At 45.4% G+C, this 20,293-nt stretch overlaps 1 protein-coding gene across 4 annotated transcripts in view; it reads right to left on the reverse strand.

Annotated features, from left to right (window-relative positions):
• Positions 1-20,293, reverse strand: part of DPF3 (double PHD fingers 3) — a 258,874-nt gene that overhangs the window by 183,433 nt on the left and 55,148 nt on the right. Inside the window, exon 1 of one of the 4 annotated variants that reach the window (XM_072761933.1) lies at positions 16,879-17,028. The exons of the other annotated variants lie outside the window; for them this stretch is intronic. The gene's annotated coding sequence lies outside the window, so the exon portion shown is untranslated. Of the gene's footprint in view, positions 1-16,878; positions 17,029-20,293 lie in introns of those variants that run through there. 4 annotated transcript variants of the gene reach the window in all.

The raw sequence follows: 20,293 nt of genomic DNA on the forward strand, positions 1-20,293 counted from the left end.
CCCCAGGCCATCCTCAAAGGTAGCCAGCCAAGTCTGAGTCCACTCAGTGAGTCCAGTTCCAGTCACAGAAATTCCTTTCCACCACACCAACAGAACCCATGTCCAGGGACGTCCGTGTAAAACACACAGAACCCTGGGTGGTATCCTGGAAAAGACAGTGACCAAAAAAATAATCTGAATATCTGAGTTCCTATCTCTGCTGTAACTAGCTGCTTCTGTGGTTTAGTCAAGGACTGTGTGCTCCATCTCTGCCACAGGTAAGCCATGGAGCCAGCAACTGAGGAAAATCACAAAGAGTCACTTTCCCCTCCGAGACTCAGTTTCCTCAGATGCAAAATGCACACTCACACATGCACACTCTCACACATGCCCTCACAAACCGCACGCTTCTGAACTCAAGGCCCTGGCGTGGGGCCGCACTGATGGAAGGCCATCTCCACGGGCCATCACTGAGGAAGGAGAGAGCCTGCCGCTTCTAAAACAGAGATGAAGCCGGAACTCTCCAAGCAAAGGAGCAGAAGCCGCCTGCCAGGGGCACGCAGGGTCATCTTTGTGTGTCCTGGTAAAAAGCAAGGGTGTGGAAAATCGATGGTTTATTTTTCAAGCACATCTCTAGTTTCTAAGCAAAGGTCTCTCTCCTCTTTCAAGGGGAGCCCTCCTCCTCCTGAACCACAGTCCCACGCGCTCTGCCTCTCGTGGACCCAGTCAGCTCTCCTTCCCTCAAAGGCCTCCCTTTTTTCACCTTCTCCACACACTAACTAGGGACTGCACGAGAATGCCATCAATTGTCAAAGGGCCCTTCTAGCAACGATCCAACCTCATTCCTTAAATTTCCTGAAAAGCTCCTCAAAGGTATAATATTCTCATCTGTCCATTCCCTTTAGAAGCCATTAACCAGGGGCACCTGGGCAGCTCAGTCCGCGAAGCATCTGACTCTTGATTTCAGCTCAGGTCATGATCTCAGGGTCCTCACTGGGCTGTGTTGGGCTCCACACAGCTTAGGATTCTCTCTCTCCCTTGGCCTCTGCCTCCCTAACCCCCTGCTCTCTCTCATTCTCTCTCCCTCTCTCTCTCTCTCTCTCCTCTCTGTCGATCTCTCTCAAATAAATCTTTAAAAAAAAAAAAAAAAGAAAGAAACCATTAACCATCCTTCCTCAGAAGCCACTGTTTCATACTAACTTCCTCCTTTTCCTAACAAATCCAAAGGCCACTTCTTGGTCATCCACTGCTTGGCCAACATTTGATGGTATTGGTTGGCCATGAATTCTTTGAAACTCTCAGAACCTTGATTCTACTCATTTGTTTAGTTCTGTCAATGAACCTTCCCTCCATCCTGTGCTGGGTGGTGGGACAGGGCAATGACATGAGCCAGTCCTGATCTTTTACTCATCTCTCCACATCTACTACTATGGCTTGCCCTACGTCAGCCAAAGGGCTTTAAAGGACTTAACAAAGTCCAGTCCTGCAAACTTTGGAAAAACATTTTACACTGTAATGATTTTTCTCCTGGAAAACAAGAGAGCCTACTCTTGCAACTGACGCTATTCTGGAAGTGTACAAAACCTGTGATAGAAGCACCACCAAACGACTCCTGAAATGTGGCATGATTTTGTGTGTCACTCTTCCCCAAGGCCTCTGCTCACTGTCCCCTCTCCCTGAGAGCTTTGCTGTGGACCTTATCACAGAGTTAACTGTCTCGGTCTCTAAGCTGTGACCATGGAAAGTTCTAAAAAGGACATGGAGTAGACTGGTCTCTCTTTCATCCCCATAACTGCCCAATGCTTAAATGTTTGTTGAAATGCAGCAAGAGCAAGGAGAAATTCAGCACCAAATCTCACATCTACACCATTCCACAGGATGCTCTGCACCTTTGGGAAACTGTCCCGGTTTATTTCTGGTCTGTCCTGTGGGCCTGGAGGGCTTGCCTACCTACAGGGTTGGGCTGGGGGGTGAGTTTTCTCTGACCTTGGGCATTGCGGAAGCCACCATCACACCACACTGAAATGTCCAAGCAGGACCCTGAAGCCAACACTCCACCTACTCAGGATACAAAGTTAATGAGTGTGTGTCACTTAGTAATTCTGTAATTGTCTTCCTTCCTTGCTGCATGCCCTTGGGCAAGCTCCTTATGTTATTTATCCCTGCTTTCTCATCAATAAAATAAAGACTATGCGTCTCCTAGGATTGTTAGGAGGATTTGACAAGCACTAGGGGAAGTGCCTAGGCTGTGCTTACTAAGGTAGCAGAGCCTTGATAAGTATTTCATTATCGTTACCATTATTATTGTTATTGACAGGTTAGAAAAGGTGCATGATCTTGACCCCAGTATAACTTAGATACCTTTTTTTTTTTTTTTTTAAGATTTTATTGATTCATGAGAGACACAGAGAGAGGAGTAAAGACGGCTCCCTGCAAGGAGCCCAATGAGGGACTCAATCCCAGGACCCCAGGATCACAACCTGAGCCAAAGGCAAACACTCAAACACTGAGCCACCCAGGTGCCCCCGATACTACCCTTTTGAATGGCCTAGTTTAGACCCAACGGCCTTTCGGCAATGCCTCAGAAAAAAAAAAAAAAAAAAACACACTACACTTTCAGCCTTTTAAAAAGTACAAGGTAACATGAGAAACAGAAACTTCTCCCTCCCTTCCTGAGGTCACTCCACCCTAACCTCAGCGAGGGGAAAAGATAAGCTCAGACATGGGGTTAGGGATCCTGGTGGGGGTTAGGCATGGGGTAAAGTCTGGGAAGGGGGAAGGACCGAAGTTGGATAGAGGGTCCTGAAGCAGGGAGGTCAAAAATGGAGTAAAGGTCAACACTGGAGGTTGTGCAAGTGAGGAGAAATTTAGGACCATCTGATTGATGCTCATGTTGATCATTTTCACTTTTCATCCCCGCCCCCCACTACGGCGTCAAAACGCCCCACTTTATGAAGGTGGGAGGGGAGGGAAGGAGGGAAAGAAAGAAGAAACCTGAACTAAGTGAACGTTTTTAAACCAACAAGACATTTTGATTCAAAGAGTAAGTCACTACACTGGTCAAATCCCCTGGTCCTTTTCCACAAGCGGGGCTCACAAGCAGGACTGACAAGAAGGTTCTAGTAACTGGCTCAGCCTGCAGGATATAAAATGCTGGGTGAATTTTGCATTCCAAGGACAGAAGTTTTCCAAATTAAAATTTTAAGAGTGTATGAAAATAGTTCACCATTTACTTTTAGGATGAGGGATCATGTAGACTGTCAGTCTAAAAATCCAAGCTAGCATTTTCAGGGATGCTGTCTATCGTGAGGGTGGATGGGGGGCAGGGGGGCTGGCTTGTTGATTCTGTCCAGATCCCTGAGATCTTGGACCCAGAAAGAGAGAAGGGTCTGAATAACTTCTCCCACCAGGAAACCAGCCAGAGGTCTCTGAGCTTATAAGATGAACATTTCAAAAGCCATGACTTAAATTTTAATACTCTTGGGAGCTCAGGAATAATCCTGTTGATTTAAGTTCTAGCCCCAGCTACAGCACCTACTTGCTATGCAAACTCAGGAAAGTGATCTCCCCTCTCTGAGCCTCTGTTTGCTCCCCTGGTCCTTCTGGACAAGCTTAACTTAGCACTGCCTTTCAGCTCTAATATTAATTCCATCAAGAAATGTTTACCGAGGGGCACCTGGGTGGCTCAGTGGTTGAGCATCTGCCTTTGGCTCAGGGTATGATCCTGGTGTCCTGGGATTGAGTCCCACATCAGGCTCCCCGCAAGGAGCCTGCTTCTCCCTCTGCCTATGTTTCTGCCTCTCTCTGTGTGTCTCTCATGAATAAATAAATAAAAGAAAGAAAGAAAGAAAGAAAGAAAGAAAGAAAGAAAGAAAGAAAGAAAGAAAGAAAGAAAATAAATGTTCACAGAGTACCTACTACATGCCAGACACCCTTCTAGACAGCAGCCATATAGCGGGTTCCGGCCTTCGTGGGGCCGACATTCTCACCCTGATATCCTATGGCTCCTAAGAGGCTGTGAAGACTACACCCTGCAAGATGCACTTACATATCTCAGCCAGGGCTCCAGGAGATCAGACTTAAAGCTAATAGGTGATCAAGCCATTGCTGCCATAAACAGGACAACAGAACTTCTCCCTTCAGCTTTTTTATCTTAAGTTACTGGAATGTACAGGAAAGTGAAGAGCATGAGGTAGACAGAATGTGTGCAGAGGAAGACAAAGTAGGGAGAAAGGAAGTGTGGCTCTAGACGGAGGCCCCATATTCCACTGGGCTCACACTAAGATTTCACTTGGAAATACTGACTCCCTTTCAGTCGATTCAGGGAACCTGAACTGAACATCATTACCCAGCAGGGCTCAGTCCTGCCCAGGATGGCCCTGGCCACTGCCTGACACCAGTCCTGCTTCCTCCTACAAGGACCTTGGGCAGAGCACAGCAGGGACGGACCTGGGATCCACAGGTAAGAAGCCACAGGTCAACGCTGCCCGCACGAGCCACCCTCTCCCAACCCACATGCAACCCAGTTGCACCACCTCCCCTGGAGCTTTTGGGACTCTCTATACCAGGGAGAAAAGGAGAGCATGGGGAGGCTGTGTAAAGGCAGGCTGCCCCACGTTTCAGAGCCCCATGTGGGGGATGAGGCAGGCTGTCAGTCTGTGGGGGAACCAGGGGAGAAGGCACTGGGGAAGTAGGGAGTGTGCAAGAGTCATGGTGGGGCACGCTCCTTGGGGATGTGGATGCCCTGTGCCATTCCACTCTCTTGTGGTTCAGTGGACAGCAGGAGCCTGACGTGCCCCTCCACAATCCAAGTAATGCTGACCCAAGCAACCTCCCCCTACCCTCAGAGGCACCCCAAGTGGAGAGAAAAGAATTTAAGGTTCCAGAGAGGGGTGTGAAGTCCCTCACTAGCTGAGTGACTTGGAGCATTTACATTTTATTTCCTTTCAAAACCTCAACTGTCCATCTAGAAAATGAGGATAATGCAAATGAGTACCTGCTTCTTCGGATTAGTGGGAGGAACAAGAGAGAAGAGTGGAAGGCACCCAGCATTGAGCCTGCTGCGCAGGAAGATTCGGTAGGCTCCTTATTATTCGGGGGACAGCTCTTCTAAATGCCTTCTTCCACACCAGCCCCTTCCTAAATTGCAGCTCGTCCTGGGGAGGATGTGAATGATGCCAAAGGACAGCAGTGAAGCCTCCACCAAAGAAGGCAGGGCTGCCAAGGCCTCCCCGCGCTCCTTGTGACCAGCGCCAACGCTGTGGTCCAGGAACACACTCGGTGTGGATCCCACCACCTCAGAACACGTTTGCTGACATGCAAGCACCCAGGATGAAGAGGGGTGCACTTCCCACCAGGGACACGGTCTGGAGGAGACCGTGGTATAGGACACAAAGGATGGCAAGGGAGGAAGGAAGATGAAGAGAAGGTGAACCGTATTCACCCCAGGGGGGTCTTGTATCAGCAGCTGTGTCCCCACATTTCAGAGTTGTTAAAGGAAGTGGGTGATGCATATATGGGGTGAGTGGCTGGAAGAGAGGGCCATGAAAGGGAAGGAGGTATGAAGAGTAAGAATGTGTACTACGTTGGAGCCTAAAACACACATGGAGCAACTCTGCTTCACAGGAGCTACTCTGAAGGGAAAAAAAAACAGGGCAGCCCGGGCGGCTCCGTGGTTTAGAGCTGCCCGCAGCCCAGGGCCTGATCCTGGAGACCTGGGATCGAGTCCCGCGTTGGGCTCCCTGCATGGAGACTGCTTCTGCCTCTGTCTCTCACGAATAAATAAATAAGACCTTTAAATAAATATTTTTTTTAAAAAGAAGGGGAAAAAAATTACCTCTAGGAACAAAGATCTCCACCCCCCCTGCAAATCCAGGAACGGTGGGAGAAAACGGGATCTCTCACCCAGCAACCACCTACATCTGCATCAGAAGAACTCTTTTCCCAGCAAGGCATGGTCTACCGCCTTGGCCTTCCTTGCCCTGGAGCTGGCTCCTGGGCTCAGAAGAGCCCTCCCCACCGTATTTGAAAAGAGGACCTCTGCACATGGGATTCATTACAGTGAAGTCGTTCAGGTGGGCCCTCATTGAATATGACTGGTGTCCTGACGGGAAAGGGAAATTTGGACCCAGAGGTATGTATCCAGGGAGAACACCATGTGAAGATAAGGTAGGCAGGGGGCGACACTTCTAAAAGCCAGGGAACTCTGGAAACTGCCAGCAAACCACCAAAGGCAAAGAAGAGGCTCAGCACAAATCGCCGCCCCCCACCCCCATAGCCCTCAGAAAGAAGCAACCCAGGGCACCTGGGATGCTCAGTGGTTGAGCGTCTGCCTTTGGCTCAGGTGGTGATCCCAGAGTCCTGGGATCAAGTCCCACATCAGGCTCCCTGGAGGGAGCTTGATTCTCCCTCTGCCTCTGTCTCTGCCTCTCTCTCTCTGTCTCTCATGAATAAATAAATAAATAAATAAAATATTTTTTTAAAAAAGAAGAAGAAGCAGCAGCAGCTGCAGCAGCCCTGCAAGCACCTTGATTCTGACTTCCAGTCTCCAGCACAGAGGCAATACATTCCTGTTATTTAAACCACCCAGTCTGTACTTTGTTACAGCCACCCTAACAATCCGATACACCCACAGCCTTACTTGTCTTTGCCACATGGATCACCAATGTGGAAAATCAGAAACTTCCAGAAAGTCATCATATTTACTTTTCTAACCCACAAACCAGACATCACTGAGGAACTCAAAGATCAACTAAATGTAGTCCTCCAGGGCACAGGTACACAAATGTTTGTTACTTTACAGTTTACAAAACACTTCCACAGGCATAGCCTCTTGTCTGTCCCCTAACTTCGTGTTGAGGTAGGGGGTGGACCACAGAATTCCCATTCTGCAGATGAGGATGGTAAGTTCTAGAGAGGTGGCCACTTGCCTTGGAGCGCTCAGTCACTAAGAGCAGGCAACTCCTGTGGCAAGGTCTTCCGAGTCCAGGAAGATGTCTGGTGGGCTTGCTTTCTTTTCTGGGGGTCTTGAATCCTCTTGCCTCTTCCACAAGTAGAAGCCCCTGCACTGAGGTGATTGGAAAGAAGTTTCGAGTATCCAAGATCTGTTCCAAGAAAGCTCCAGAAGGCAAAAAGGGAGGCCGGCCAGGGAGAAGAGAGACTGGTGCCCTCCACCCTCTTTTCTCACTGTCCCCACCACCCTCCTGGCCTCCTCCTCCTCCTCACCTCCACCCCCAGGCCCCTGACCACTTCTATCTCCCAGGCAGGCCAGGTTCCTGGTAACGGTGCCACCCAGTGTTGTCAAAATAGCAAGCAGCTGGAAAGAATTCCGGAACAAAATCTCTGTGCCTCTGCAGCCTTCTAAATGACTACAACTGTGGCAGTTAAACCTGCTAATGTGCTAAGCATTTTCTGGCAGGGCCAGGAGGCAGGGCTGGTGTGGTGGTAGCTGGGAGGGGCTTGCGGGCATCATCCTGGGCAAAGTAAGTTCCCGAAGGAGGTGGAGGCAAGGAGAACCAACCCAGAACACTTCCCATGAAGTCACAGAGAGCCACCCGAGCTGCACTTGAGGATTCCTGGAGCACTGCTGGCCTGGTGGGCAGCGCTGGCTGGGCATCGAGGCCTTCCAGGCAGGAGAAGGGGGAACTCCCAGGCAGTGTGGGAGGAGGCACTTCTAGAATGCAGGTGACGATGGATATTTTTTCTGCTAATGCAGAGCACTGTATAATGCTGTCCACAAAGCTAGGCAGCCAGGGCCTGGCCCTATCTCTGTTTGCTTCTGAGTTGGCAGAGGCAGGGCCCATGGTGACCAAACAAAGGACAAGTCGCCAAATCCCGAGAGGCATGCAGGCAAGAAGGCCTGAGAGGGGTCTGAGTACAAGGGTATGTGGAGTATCCCGGGGACTGGAACCAAGGTGGGGGGGGGGGGGGGGCACAAGAACTTTCCTCCAGGATGCGTCTGATTTCCCAGACACACGTACAGCATGAGCTTCTCCAGGGTATCCTTGTTTTCAGGGGCTCTGAACCATTTTGAAAATGGTTCAAAATAGGAGACCAGGAAGGGGAACAAACCCCCAAATCTGGGATCTCAGTGAGGTCCCAGTGTTTCTTCCTCCATGATGTCCTCCACTCTCCACTTCCTGGAGAAATCAGGGGGTTCTGAGAGAGCGAAGAGGGGAGGTTGGCGGCCAAAACTCAGCTCCGGGGAAGAATTCTTATTCCTTCCAGAGCCATGTGGCGATAGGAAATGGGGTGAGTGACAAAGCGGGTGCCGCCCAGGTGAGGGAGAGGTGGGGTCGTTCTGGGAACATATAAGCCAGTAAAACCCTGACACGATTCAATCTGGAGGGGAAAAATCCCAGCTGATAGAAACTGCTGAGAGCTTGCAGCTTTTAAAGCCCTTCTAGCAAAAGGATCTTTGGAAGCTTTGCAAACCCTGACCACGCAGCCGGTCAGCCACAGCCCAGCCCACAGCGCCGAGAGTTTTTGCTAAATCAGAACTAACCCACTCACAGATATCTAGTCCCGTCCTTCCCCTGGCTCCCATTCCTCTCTGGGTGCTGCTTTCCTCAGAAATTACGTTTTCCCAGAGCAGAGGGGAGAATGCTGCTGGGGCCCCAGCAGGCTGGCCAGCAACCTTGGCCCCACGGCTCCCGGGGCTGACCCTGGGCAAGGCATTTCACCTTTACGAGTCTCATTTTTTAATCTGCAGAAGTGGCAAGATGGAAGCTGCAGGTGTGGAGTTGGTGGGAAGAGTGATGAGATCATGTGTTCAGGGGGCCAAGCACAGGTGGGGGAGGGGCGGCTCCCTGAGGCCTGGCCCCCTTCCTTCCCACCTTCCTCTCTGGCCCTCCGCACCACATTCAATGTGAGGAGGATATAGATCAGTAGGAGTTTAGGTTAAAAGTTGGGGAGACAAAGGCATGCTTGTATAAAACAAGTACGAGTTTAACAGAAGCCCTTCTAACCCAGAACATCATTCCCGGGCCCTCACTTCCCCCCTCCCCCCACTTCCCCCACCTCCACCAGCTGGTAGTCTCTTAGCTGCTAGACTTATTTTAGCAGGGTCACTATGTCATACAACTCTAGGTGAGTGCCATCCGTGTTCTATTCCCTGTGCTCTGAAGGGAGCCCCATTCAATAGACCAGCATTTGAATGGTACCCCCAGAGTCAGGCAATGTTGCAGCCCTACTAAAGTCCTCGCCTTCAGGAAACCTTTCTAAGGCTTCCCGTGCCTCTTCTTTCTTTGAATGCCAACAGCAGTTCATCTGTACTTCTCTTCTGGAGCTCATCAAACTCTGCCTTTATCCTACTGGGGGTGTGTGTACGTGTGTGATTCCCGCAGGGGCTGGATCTTACCCTTTTTATTCCTGCAGCACCTAGCACAATGCTAATTCATTTTGTGAGGCCAGCATTACCCTGGTACCACAACCAAAGACATTACAAAAAAAAGGAAAAAAAAATTTTTTTTTAATTTTAAAAACCTTAACCCTTACCTCACACCCTATAAAAAAAATTAACTCAAAATGGATCATACAGCTAAATGTAGAACTAAAACTACAAAACTTCTATAAGAACAACTGAAAGAGGGACGCCTGGGTGGCTCAGTGGTTGAGCATCTGCCTTTGGCTCAGGGCGTGATCCTGGGGTTCCAGGGGATCCTGGAACAGGCTCCCCGCAGGAAGCCTGCTTCTCCCTCTGCCTATGTCTCTGCCTCTCTCTGTGTGTCTCTCATGAATAAATAAATAAAATATTAAAAAAAAAGAACAACTGAAAGAAAATCTTTATGAACTTAGATTAAGCAACATGTTCTTAGGTAGGATACAGAGAGCTCAAACCATTAAACCAAAAATTGATATATTGCACTTGATTAAAATTTAAAATGTCTGCTCTTGGAAAGGCACTAACATGAAAATAAAAACACAAGCCACGGACCAGGAGAAAATATTTGCAAAACATATATCTGATAAAGGATGTGTAGTCAGAATATATAAAGAACTCTTAAAACTCAATAATAAGAAGACAAATGACCCAATTTTTTTTAATGGCTAAAAGCACTGAACAGACATTTCACAAAAGAAGTAATATAGATGGGCCAAAACGCCTGTGAAAAAAGGTTCAACATCATTAGTCATCAGGAAAATGCAATTAAAATCACAATGAGATACCACTAAACATCTATTATGATGACTAAAATTAAAAAGACTGACAATGCCAAGCACTGGCAAGGATATAGAATGACTGGAACTCTCATGCACTGCTAGTGGAAATGCTAAACGGTACACCCACTTTGGAAAGCAGTTTGGCAGTTTCTTACAAAGTTAAATATACACTTATGACCTAGCAATTCTACTCCTAGGCATTTGCCCAAGAGAAATGAAAACATATGTCCACATAAAGACCTGTATACATAAATGTTCAGAGCAGCTTTATTCATAATAGCCACAACTTGGAAATAGCCCAAAATGTTCATCAATTGGTAAATGAACAAGCAAGTTGTGATGTATCCATACAATAGAATGCACCCATACATGCAATAACATGAATGCATCCTCAGTGCATTGCATTCGTTTCCTATTGCTACTATAACAAATTCCACAAACTTAGTGGCTTAAGACATGACAAATTCATCTTCTTGTTCTGGAGATCAGAAGTCCAAAATCAGTTTCACTAGGCTAATGTCAAGGTGTCAGCAGGACTGGTTCCTTCTGGAGGCTTTGTGGAGAAAACCTGTTTCTTCATCTTTTTCAGTTTCTAGAGACCACCCGCATTCCTTGGCTCTTGTCCCTTCCTCAAAGCCAACTCGGCTTGAAGGAGGAGTTTGACAAAGGCACAGAGGCATAGTGAGTTTGAACTTCTAAGCAGTTCCATATTTCCAGGGTGTATAATGCGACATTTCAAAGATAAGGAAACTGAGATTCAAAGAGATTAAGTGTCTCACCCCAGGTTTTGGACATGGTGAAAGTCACATTCAAACTCAAGGCCTCTGAATCTAAATACAGACTTTTTCCCAGTACATGTGAGCCCTCAGACTTTCCCACTTCGACCTTAAAGACTTCCAACCTTAGAGGTTGGATGGGCATCTTTCCCATGTCTCAGAGACCCTAACCCCCCCCCCCGCCCTCTCCCCCACTCCACCAGAGACAATCCCTGCCTCTGTACTCCTCTTCAGCAGCTCAGCCTATGGAGTTGGCATGACCCCAGGTCTCCCCATCTCCCCACCCTGGGACCATCCAATTCTCACCCCCGGTTTGATGAAATTATACTTTTAAGAAGTATTATTTGCATCCTGCTTTATATTTGTCAGCACTCTCACTTAGGTTATTTTATTTGGCCTTCCCCATTGTGTGAGGCTGAGTACAGATATTACCAAGCCCATTTAACAGATAAGAGAGCTGAGGTACTGAAGGTGGGCGCAGGCTGACCACATTCACACAGCAAGTAAGGCAAAGCCAAGATCAAAATCTTCTCCAGGCTTCTCCCTCCCCACACCACAAGTGCCTATTAATTCAGAGAATAGAACTGAGATGAGCCTCCTAACTGAACTGAGCTTCACCTTTCTAATCCATAAGACAGAAAGTGGGATAATATCTGCCCTGCCTATCACACCAGCCATAAAAGAAAAAAAAAAGAGAGAGAGAGAGAGAGAGAGAGAGAGAAAAAACAAAGAAGAAACAGTATGTAAAAGCACTCTGGAAAATTTAACATGTACAAAATATAAGGAACTATTCTAATCATACTCTCAAGGAAAGTCACAAGTTTTCTCTAGAAGTTTCTTTTTATCCCTCTGAAACCAGGTTCTTCTCCTGCTTTCTTACTTCCTGGTCAAGTACAGAAGTTCTAGCCAGCACTTCAACATGAACCTCAAGGTCAATCTTTAATTCCTCCTTCCAGCTTCACTCTTTCGAAGATCATGAACTGGCCATTCCCTACTCCTGACCCCATCCCATCCTCTCCGTCACAGTTAGTCCCTGCTTAAAGCTAGAAATGGCCAGCACTCACTTTTAGTTGTCACGCCTCTGGTTCTTCCCAGGCAGAACCAGCCTATATGATGCTAAAGTGGCTCATGATCACTCCACCCCTGACCAGTGCACAGAGTCCAGGGGTCCCCCGGAGACTGGCTTGGCCAGCCTCCCTGGCTTGTCTCCCACAAATGCTCCTCCCCAGAATCCTCTCCAAATTCAAGTGGCCCCCATCTCCCATGGGGAGATCATGTGTTCAGGGGGCCAAGCACAGGTGGGGGAGGGGCGGCTCCCTCTTTATGTCCCCACTAAGAACTCCTCTTCCCTCTTTATGTCCCCACTAAGAGCTATTATTCACTTAGCTGGGGGAGGGGAGGGAAAAGGAAATCAAATTAGTCTCTCAACTCTTAAACCCAAACATACTCCGTGAATCGAAGAACTGAGGGGGGAAAAAAAGAAGAATCCAGTAGACTATATAGGTGAATATCCACATGATAGGGGGATGAAATTTCTAAGCTAAATAGCAATGGGATAAATCAGAGGGTAACAAAAGGAACACAGTTGACTCTCGAACAATGCAGGAGTTGGTATGCTGACTACTATTAGCCTGTTATTGACCTGAAGGAAGTCTTACTGATAAAATTGTTTTGTATATGTATTACGTACTATATTCTTAAAACAAAGTAAGCTAAAGAAAAGAAAATGTTATTAATAAAATCATAAAGAAGACAAAATACATGTATAATACTGTACATATATTTATCCCAAAAAATTCCACATGTAAGTGGACCTGCACAGTTAAAACCCAATGTTGCTCAAAGTTCAACTGTTATAGTTAATATCTACTTATGTTTACTTGTACTTATTTTATCTGAATAGCAATATTAAAAATAAATAAATAAACCTCAAACTTTACCTCATATAATACATATCCACATACACACACATGAAAACCCCAAATGGACCATAGAATTAAAGCAAAAGCTAAAATTATAAAACTTCCAAAAGAAAATATAAGGAAAAATCTTCATGGCCCTGATGTAGGCAAAGACTGAGGATACAAAAAGCAAGAACCACAAAAAAAGGGAAAAAAATAACTTAGACCTTTATCAAAATTAAAAATTGCTGCTCCTCAAAAGACACCGCTAAAAACAGGACTAACGGTTGTACAACAGGTAAATGTAATTAATGCCACTGAATTGTACACTTAACATAGGTAAAATGGCAACTTTTATATATATTTTATCACAATTTAAAAACAAAACACTGTTAAGAACATGAATAGGCAACTGAGGGCTCATGGAACATATATATGACAAAAGACCTATATCCAGAGTATAGAAAGCAACTCAGTAATAAGAAGGCAATTCTTTTTTCAACTGGGCAAAAATTTGAACACACTTCTCACAAACACAAAAGAAGCACGTGAAAATATGTTCAGTATCATTAGAGTATCATTAGTCATCAGGAAAATGCACATTAAAACTACAGTGAGATACCACTCAGACCCACTAAAATGGCTAAAATTAAAAAGATTAATAATATCAAATGCTGGTAAAGATATGTAGCTACCAAAATGTTCATACGTTGCTGATGGAAATATAAAATGGTACAACCACTTTGGGAAGAGTTTGGCAGTTACTTAAAAAAAAAAACATGTGCTTGCCATATGACTGAGCAGTTTCATTTCTGAGTATCTACTCAAGAGAAATGGGGGGAAAATACATCCACAAAAAGACATACACACAGATGCTTATAGCAGCTTCATTCATAATAACCAAAAACTGGAAGAAACCCAAATGTCCATCAACTGGTGAATGGATAAAAATTGTGTCATATTCATATAATGGCATATTCTCAGCAATAAAAAGGAACTACTACCATATACAATAACATGGATAAATGTTTTTTTAAAAAGCATATATCAAGGACACCTGGGTGGCTCAGCAGTTGAGCTTCTGCCTTCGGCTCAGGGCTCCCTGCAGGGAGCCTGCTTCTCCCTCTGCCTATGTCTCTGCCTTTCTCTCTGTGTGTCTCTCATGAATAAATAAAGAAATCTTCTTTTAAAAAAGCATATATCATATGATTCTATTTATATGAAAATTTTAGAACCAGCAAAACTAATCTATGAGTGACAAAAAGTAGATCAATGGTTGCCTGGGACCAGAAATGGAGTGAGCTGCAGAGAGACACACGGAACTTTTAGGGAATAACAGAAATACTCTATTGTGGTTGTGGTTTCATGAGTCTAAACATTTTTCAAAACTCATAGAACTATATACTTAAAAATGAGTGCACTTGATTGTATGTAAATGTTACCACAATAATGTTGGTTTATTTAAAAAGAACTTTTCAAAAGTCAAACCACAAACTGTTGAAAACATTTGCCAAACATAAAACAGACATAATAAACAAATATCCTTAATATATAAAGTGCACATATAAACAAATATAAAAAGCATTAAGATGTTAATAGATTAAAGGCCAAAGACCACAAGCCACAAAACAGAAAATAAGAATAGCTTATAGGTAAATAAAAAATGAAATCAATGAAACACCATATTCCACTTACCAAATTAGCAGAAGTTTTTTGTTTGTTTTAGTAATATACTACTAGGGCAAGATGGGCACTCTGCTGGCAAAAATATCAATTGATACATTCTGGAACACAATTTTGCAGTAAGGACTCAGTACCTTAACAATCTCCAGATTATTCAACCTATTTTTAGAAACCTAGGCTGGGGCGGCCGGGGTAGCTCAGCGGTTTAGCGTCTGCCTTCAGCTCCAGATCCTGGAGACCTGGGATCAAGTCCCACATCAGGCTCCCAGCATGGAGCCTGCTCCTCCCTCTGCCTGTGTCTCTGCCTCTCTCTCTCTCTCTCTCTGTCTCTCATGAATAAATAAATAAAATCTTTAAAAAAAAAAAAAGAAAGAAAAGAAAAGAAACCTAGGCTAAAGAATAATCAAACAGGAGTAATCAAAATTAGAGATCTTCATGTGAGAATTTTCATTACTGACTTAGAATAAGCCATTGGGCTGAGTAAATATGGATACATCAATATAATAAAATATCAAATATTTGTTGATAGGAACTTAATAAATATTTCTTATATGTACTCAATTTATATACTATTTAAAAACTTTAAGGAGTGAGATGGATAGATGATGGGTAGAGAAACATATATAAAAATTTTTCATTCAGCAAAAATTGGAAATCCCCTAACTGTTCATCAAAAGAGGAGAAGTCAAATGAATCATGGTGGGGCGCCTGGGTGGCTCAGTCAGTTGAGCATTCCACTCTTGGTTTCGGCTCAGGTCATGATCTCATGGGTCCTGGGATGGAGCACTACACAGAACCACCCACCCCCCGCCCCCAGGCTCCATGATCAGCAGGGAGTCTGCTGGAAGATTCTTTACTTCTGCACCCCCACCCCACTTGTACATGCTCACATGCTCTCTCTCTCTCAAATGAATAAATAAATCTTAAACTAAAATAAGATAAATCCATGCATAGAAATACTATGCATCTGTTAAAAATGGGACAGACATACTGCTATTGATATGGAATAATCTCAAGATGTATCATTAAATTTAAAAAGCAAGTTGCAGAACAGGGCACTTGGAATACAACTATTGGAAGGCAGGGGAGGAAGAATAGATATAAATTTATGCTCATAGACATCTCCAGAAAGATAGAGGAAAAAATCAAAATGATAACAGTGGTTGGCTCTGTGTTGGAGAACTAGGATCTAAGGATGAGGAATAGGGATGGGAGGGAGGCTTAGATTTACTATCTCCTGATTTACTCTGCTGTAATTTTTGACTTTATTATACAGAGATCTTTTTCAAAAAAGAGGGAAAGAAACCACACACATAGCTTATTTAAAAGAAGGAAGGGGAATGTTATGAGTTGAACTATTTCCCTCAAAATGTATATGTTGAATTCCCAGCCCCCAGTGTTTCATGTCTCACAATGTGATCTTAGTTGGAAATATGGTCACTGCAGATGTAATTAGTTAAGATGAGGTAATTAGGATGGGCTCTAATCCAATATGTCTGATGTTCTTATAAAAAAAGGAAATTTGGACACAGAGGCATGCACACAGAGAGAACACCATGTGAAGATGAAGACAGAGATTGAGGTGATGCTTCTAAAAGCCAAAGGACACCAAAGATTGCCAGCAAAGCACCAGAAGCTAAGAGAGCCCTCCCTCATAGCCCTCAGAAAGACCTGCCAACAGCTTGATCTTGGACTTCTGGCCTTCAGAACTGTGAAGCAAGAAATTTCTGTTGCTTAAGATACTCAGTTTGTGGTACTGTATCACCGTAACCTGAGCAGACTAATACACGGATGAATATTAACATGAAATCAAACCAAAAAATGATAAGGTTCACAAAAATCAAACTATCCATCCTATAAATAAATATCACCAGCATCTTGTCCCATAACCAACCCATCACCTAACCCCTCTCTCACACCTGTAGCTCTGGAGTAAATGCTTTTCTCACTCTCTCATGCCAAGAGAGAGTCGTTCTCGGTCTCTCTCTCTCTCTCTCTCTCTCTCCTCTCTCTCTCTCTCTCTCTCACACACACACACACACACACACACTCAATTTGAAAATGTAAAACAACAGAGGCATCTGACTTTTTTACAATCCCATGCATCAATACTATACCACTCACCTAGGGGAAACAGACCATTGCCCAGAATAGTGTTGAATTAAAGGCACTGGAAGAAAAGAATATACCAGAAAAACCCTTGGTAACTCTCATTTGTCTATGGAATGGAAACTATCCATTCTGTCAGTGCCCAAGACATCTTCAAAAAGGAAGCTATAGCTTTCACAACTGTACTGTATTCTATCAACACTCAGGGATTCAAGGGACACCCAGCTGTGCACCCAAAATAGAGGCTCTCCTAGAGCAGGAGCACTTACTGCAAGATTCTGTACCACCTGGGTGCAGAGCACCACACCTCCAGGGTAGGCTCCAGATTCCCACCAAGACCTCATCAAAGTTCCCAGTAGTCCTTGCTCTCATCAGGCTAGAATCCTTTCAAGAGGCCTTTCTTGTCCTCCTCCCTATTTCTGCCAGAAAGCAAAACAGAAGGACAAAATCTTGGTCATAAAAACCAAGTGAACTCAGCAGGTGGGGTTGGCAGGAGGGGTTATAGGGAAGGTTTTAAGCTCATAAGACCCTTTAGTTGAGGTTTCAAAATGACAGCTAACTAAAGTCCATTTGGTCTAAATCTGCTTACCCAAACCTCCCCCACGCCATTCCCCAAGAGGTGTCCATGATTTCTAGCACAGCTACCTGCAGACAGGGAGTCTGGCTCTCCTTTCTTTCAAATACTAGGGAAGTGGGACCACAAAGATTAGCTCCCAGTGCAGAGAAGAAGCTAGAAGGGGGGAAAGAAGGGGAGAAAGAGGACCTTCACGGCAGCATACAAGGACATGGCGGGCTCGCCCCATCCCATATCTCAGCTATTATGCATTCCCAACTGGCTTGGCCAACATCCAGAGAGACTCCAGGCTGGTGAGTCTGTGAATGTGAGGCAGAGATAAGCGATGCGGAGAGGGGGAGCTCACCCACGGTTATATATGGGCTGTAGCGCTGCTATAGCAAGGAGCCAAGGGACTCTTCCATTTCCAAGACATTTCTGCACTCAGTCCTCTCCCCAAGATTAAGAATTCTCCTTCTTGGCTGCCTCTCTCTCCCTGGAACGTAACTAAGCAGCTTGAGAACATGAAAAATTGGGGGTTTGGGTATGAGTTTTTAATGTGTTAAAATCACATTGACCCTGGATCCTTGTTTGCAATAAAACCAGGAGAGTAGGACGCTCCTTTCTTTTCTCTGGTAGGGGCCACTCTCTGGCCCTGCCCTCGGCTGGGAGTAGGCTTTGGGAGCTCAGAAAAGGTATGCTTCCTTCTAGGAGGAGGCTGGAACTTTGGAGAAGGGTGGACGCATGTGGACAGCTATGGGAGGAAGGTCGCTGAGGAGAAGGAACAGCATGAGCAAAGCCTCGGAAGGGATGGCTCTCGTCCAGGCAGTGAAAACAGAAAAGTCTTACAAAAACCGAGGGATCTGGTGCTAGGAGCTTATCCACCCTCACCAACCCCAGGACATCTCTGAGTGCGTCCTATGTACCCTCCAAAGAGCAAAATCCAGCAACACAGGGACCTAGCAAAGTCTAGAGGAAAGGAATGTCTGCCCTGAGCCTTGCCCCAGGGTCAGACGCCTGGAAAAAATTCCTGGGATTATTTGGTGTTGTCTAAGATGGATTTGGAGCCACCGGGACTGATGAGAGATGTGGCTTTGGATGGGGGCTGCGGGGACTGGTCTGTGGCAAGCTGAGGACAACTTCATGTCTCAAAACTTGCCTGAGCTGTTCACCAATCTGAATCTGCCTTCCTTCCTCTTCCCTATTCATTGAATTCCTTTAAAACCATCTCTCCTCCGAAGCTCCCCTGAGCCCCTCATTCAGAATTAATCCACTGTCCCTTATGCTCCTCCAACAAGAGCTTGTATCTCGATTTCCAGGTAGGCTTACCTGCCTTGTCCTATAATTAGTCTCACACCCCTCTAGGTATACTCTCTCAATGACCAAGAACTGGGTCTTACAAATCTTTTTGACCCCTTAGTACCCACTTCTCTAGAGCAGCCACTCAGTAAATACTTATTTGGAATTGAATACATAGAGCCCTAAGGAGTGACCGGGCAGTGGCCGACAAGTCTCATCCCTACATCCATTCATTTATTTGTTCAGCAAATTTGTGAGTGTCCACTATCTGCCAAGCTGGTTAACTCTCTTGCCAAGCACATTGCAACCCTTTAATCAAGCAGCTAAAAAGTCAGTTTCAGTACCTAGGCTTTAGTGTGAGTCTCCTTTGCAGATCCAGGACATAGAAAATTCCACAGGATCCCTGAATAAAAACCTGACCACTACAGGGTGGCGGCAGCCTACATCCCAATGCCCTCAGGAAGGATCTGGGGAGAGACAGGTTGTCTGGGATGTGGGTGAGGACTCTCAAGGACTCTGCCCAGCCCATCTGGGAGAAGCCTAGATGTGCCTATCACAGAAGATGGCAGAGGTAAGATAGCCCATTTGTCTATGTATACAGTATTCTGGGGATGCTCAGGGGAGGAGCTGGGAATTTGGGGTGGGGAGAGAGCTCTAGAAAGTCATCTCAGCAGAGCAGATGTGGTCCTGGATGGGGGAGGATCTGCTGAAGGTCATGAGAAAAGTCTGCCCTGCTCAGGGATTGATAAGTGCAAATTATTGAAAAAGCTGGTGTGTCCAGGAACTGTTCTGCTATTAGGGGGAAACTAGGGGTGTGGGAAGAGACAGAGGGTAGGTTAGGGAAAGCCACTTACTCTGGGTCTCTTTCAACTCCAAAATTATAGGATTCTAATCTGAACCTCCCCTGCCAACAACTTGAAAAAGTTGTCTGAGACCAGGGACATTTGGAGAGAAAGTTGAATAGAAGTCAAATAATAAACCAAAAAGAAATCCTGAAGTCAAAACAAGGGATAAATTTTCCTTATCTCTCTAAGACATGCATCAAAACAGCTAGCTGCTGTCTGCCCAGCCTGGGAAGATGATCATGGTTTTTAATGGCCTGTAAACAATAGGACCAGCCTCTGTAATAATGTTGAACCAATTAATCCTTTAGGCTTCCTCCCTGCACCCTGCTGACTCCCCCCTGCCCCTGCTCTGAGACTAAGCAACCTTCAGGGGTCTGGAAGTAGAGGGATCCAACCCCAAGACTCAAAGCCTCTGAGAGCTTAGATGATTTGTGGAGAAGAATCAAATCTGTGGGAGAGAGCGACGGCTCCCAGAGGGAGTGTCAAAGAAAATTGCCTCTAACCTGATCTGGGTAAAAGGAAGAAGACTCCTTTCAGAGAATATGAAGAACAAGAGACATGATGCACTAAGGAATTGGCACAAGACATAAATTTTGTTCCTACATGGTGAGCCCATTCATTTATTCAGTAAACATTCATGTACTCCTACTGTAGCGCAAGACACCTGTACAAGGTACAAAAGTATACAAAGAAAACAACTCCCCTCAATGGAATTAGTGTGGGAAGTGGTACTGGGAATAAGGCATATTCACAGATTTGGATAATAAAAGTTAGTACAATAGTATTTGCAAAGAGCTACACAAGTCCAGACCTTTCTTTTCATTTCTTTGGTTTTTTCTTTCTTTGATGTACTACATTTAATCTGGGTGATTGGGGCTCATGTTATTAGAAAAAAACAGAGGAATTAGAAAGAGGAGAAAGAAAATGGGACAGAAAAGAGAAAGGAACCAAGCCCTCCTTCCTGCCTCCTTCAGCCCGAGTTCTGGG

Source organism: Vulpes vulpes, chromosome 6 (assembly GCF_048418805.1).
Source record: "Vulpes vulpes isolate BD-2025 chromosome 6, VulVul3, whole genome shotgun sequence".
NCBI lineage: Eukaryota > Metazoa > Chordata > Mammalia > Carnivora > Canidae > Vulpes > Vulpes vulpes.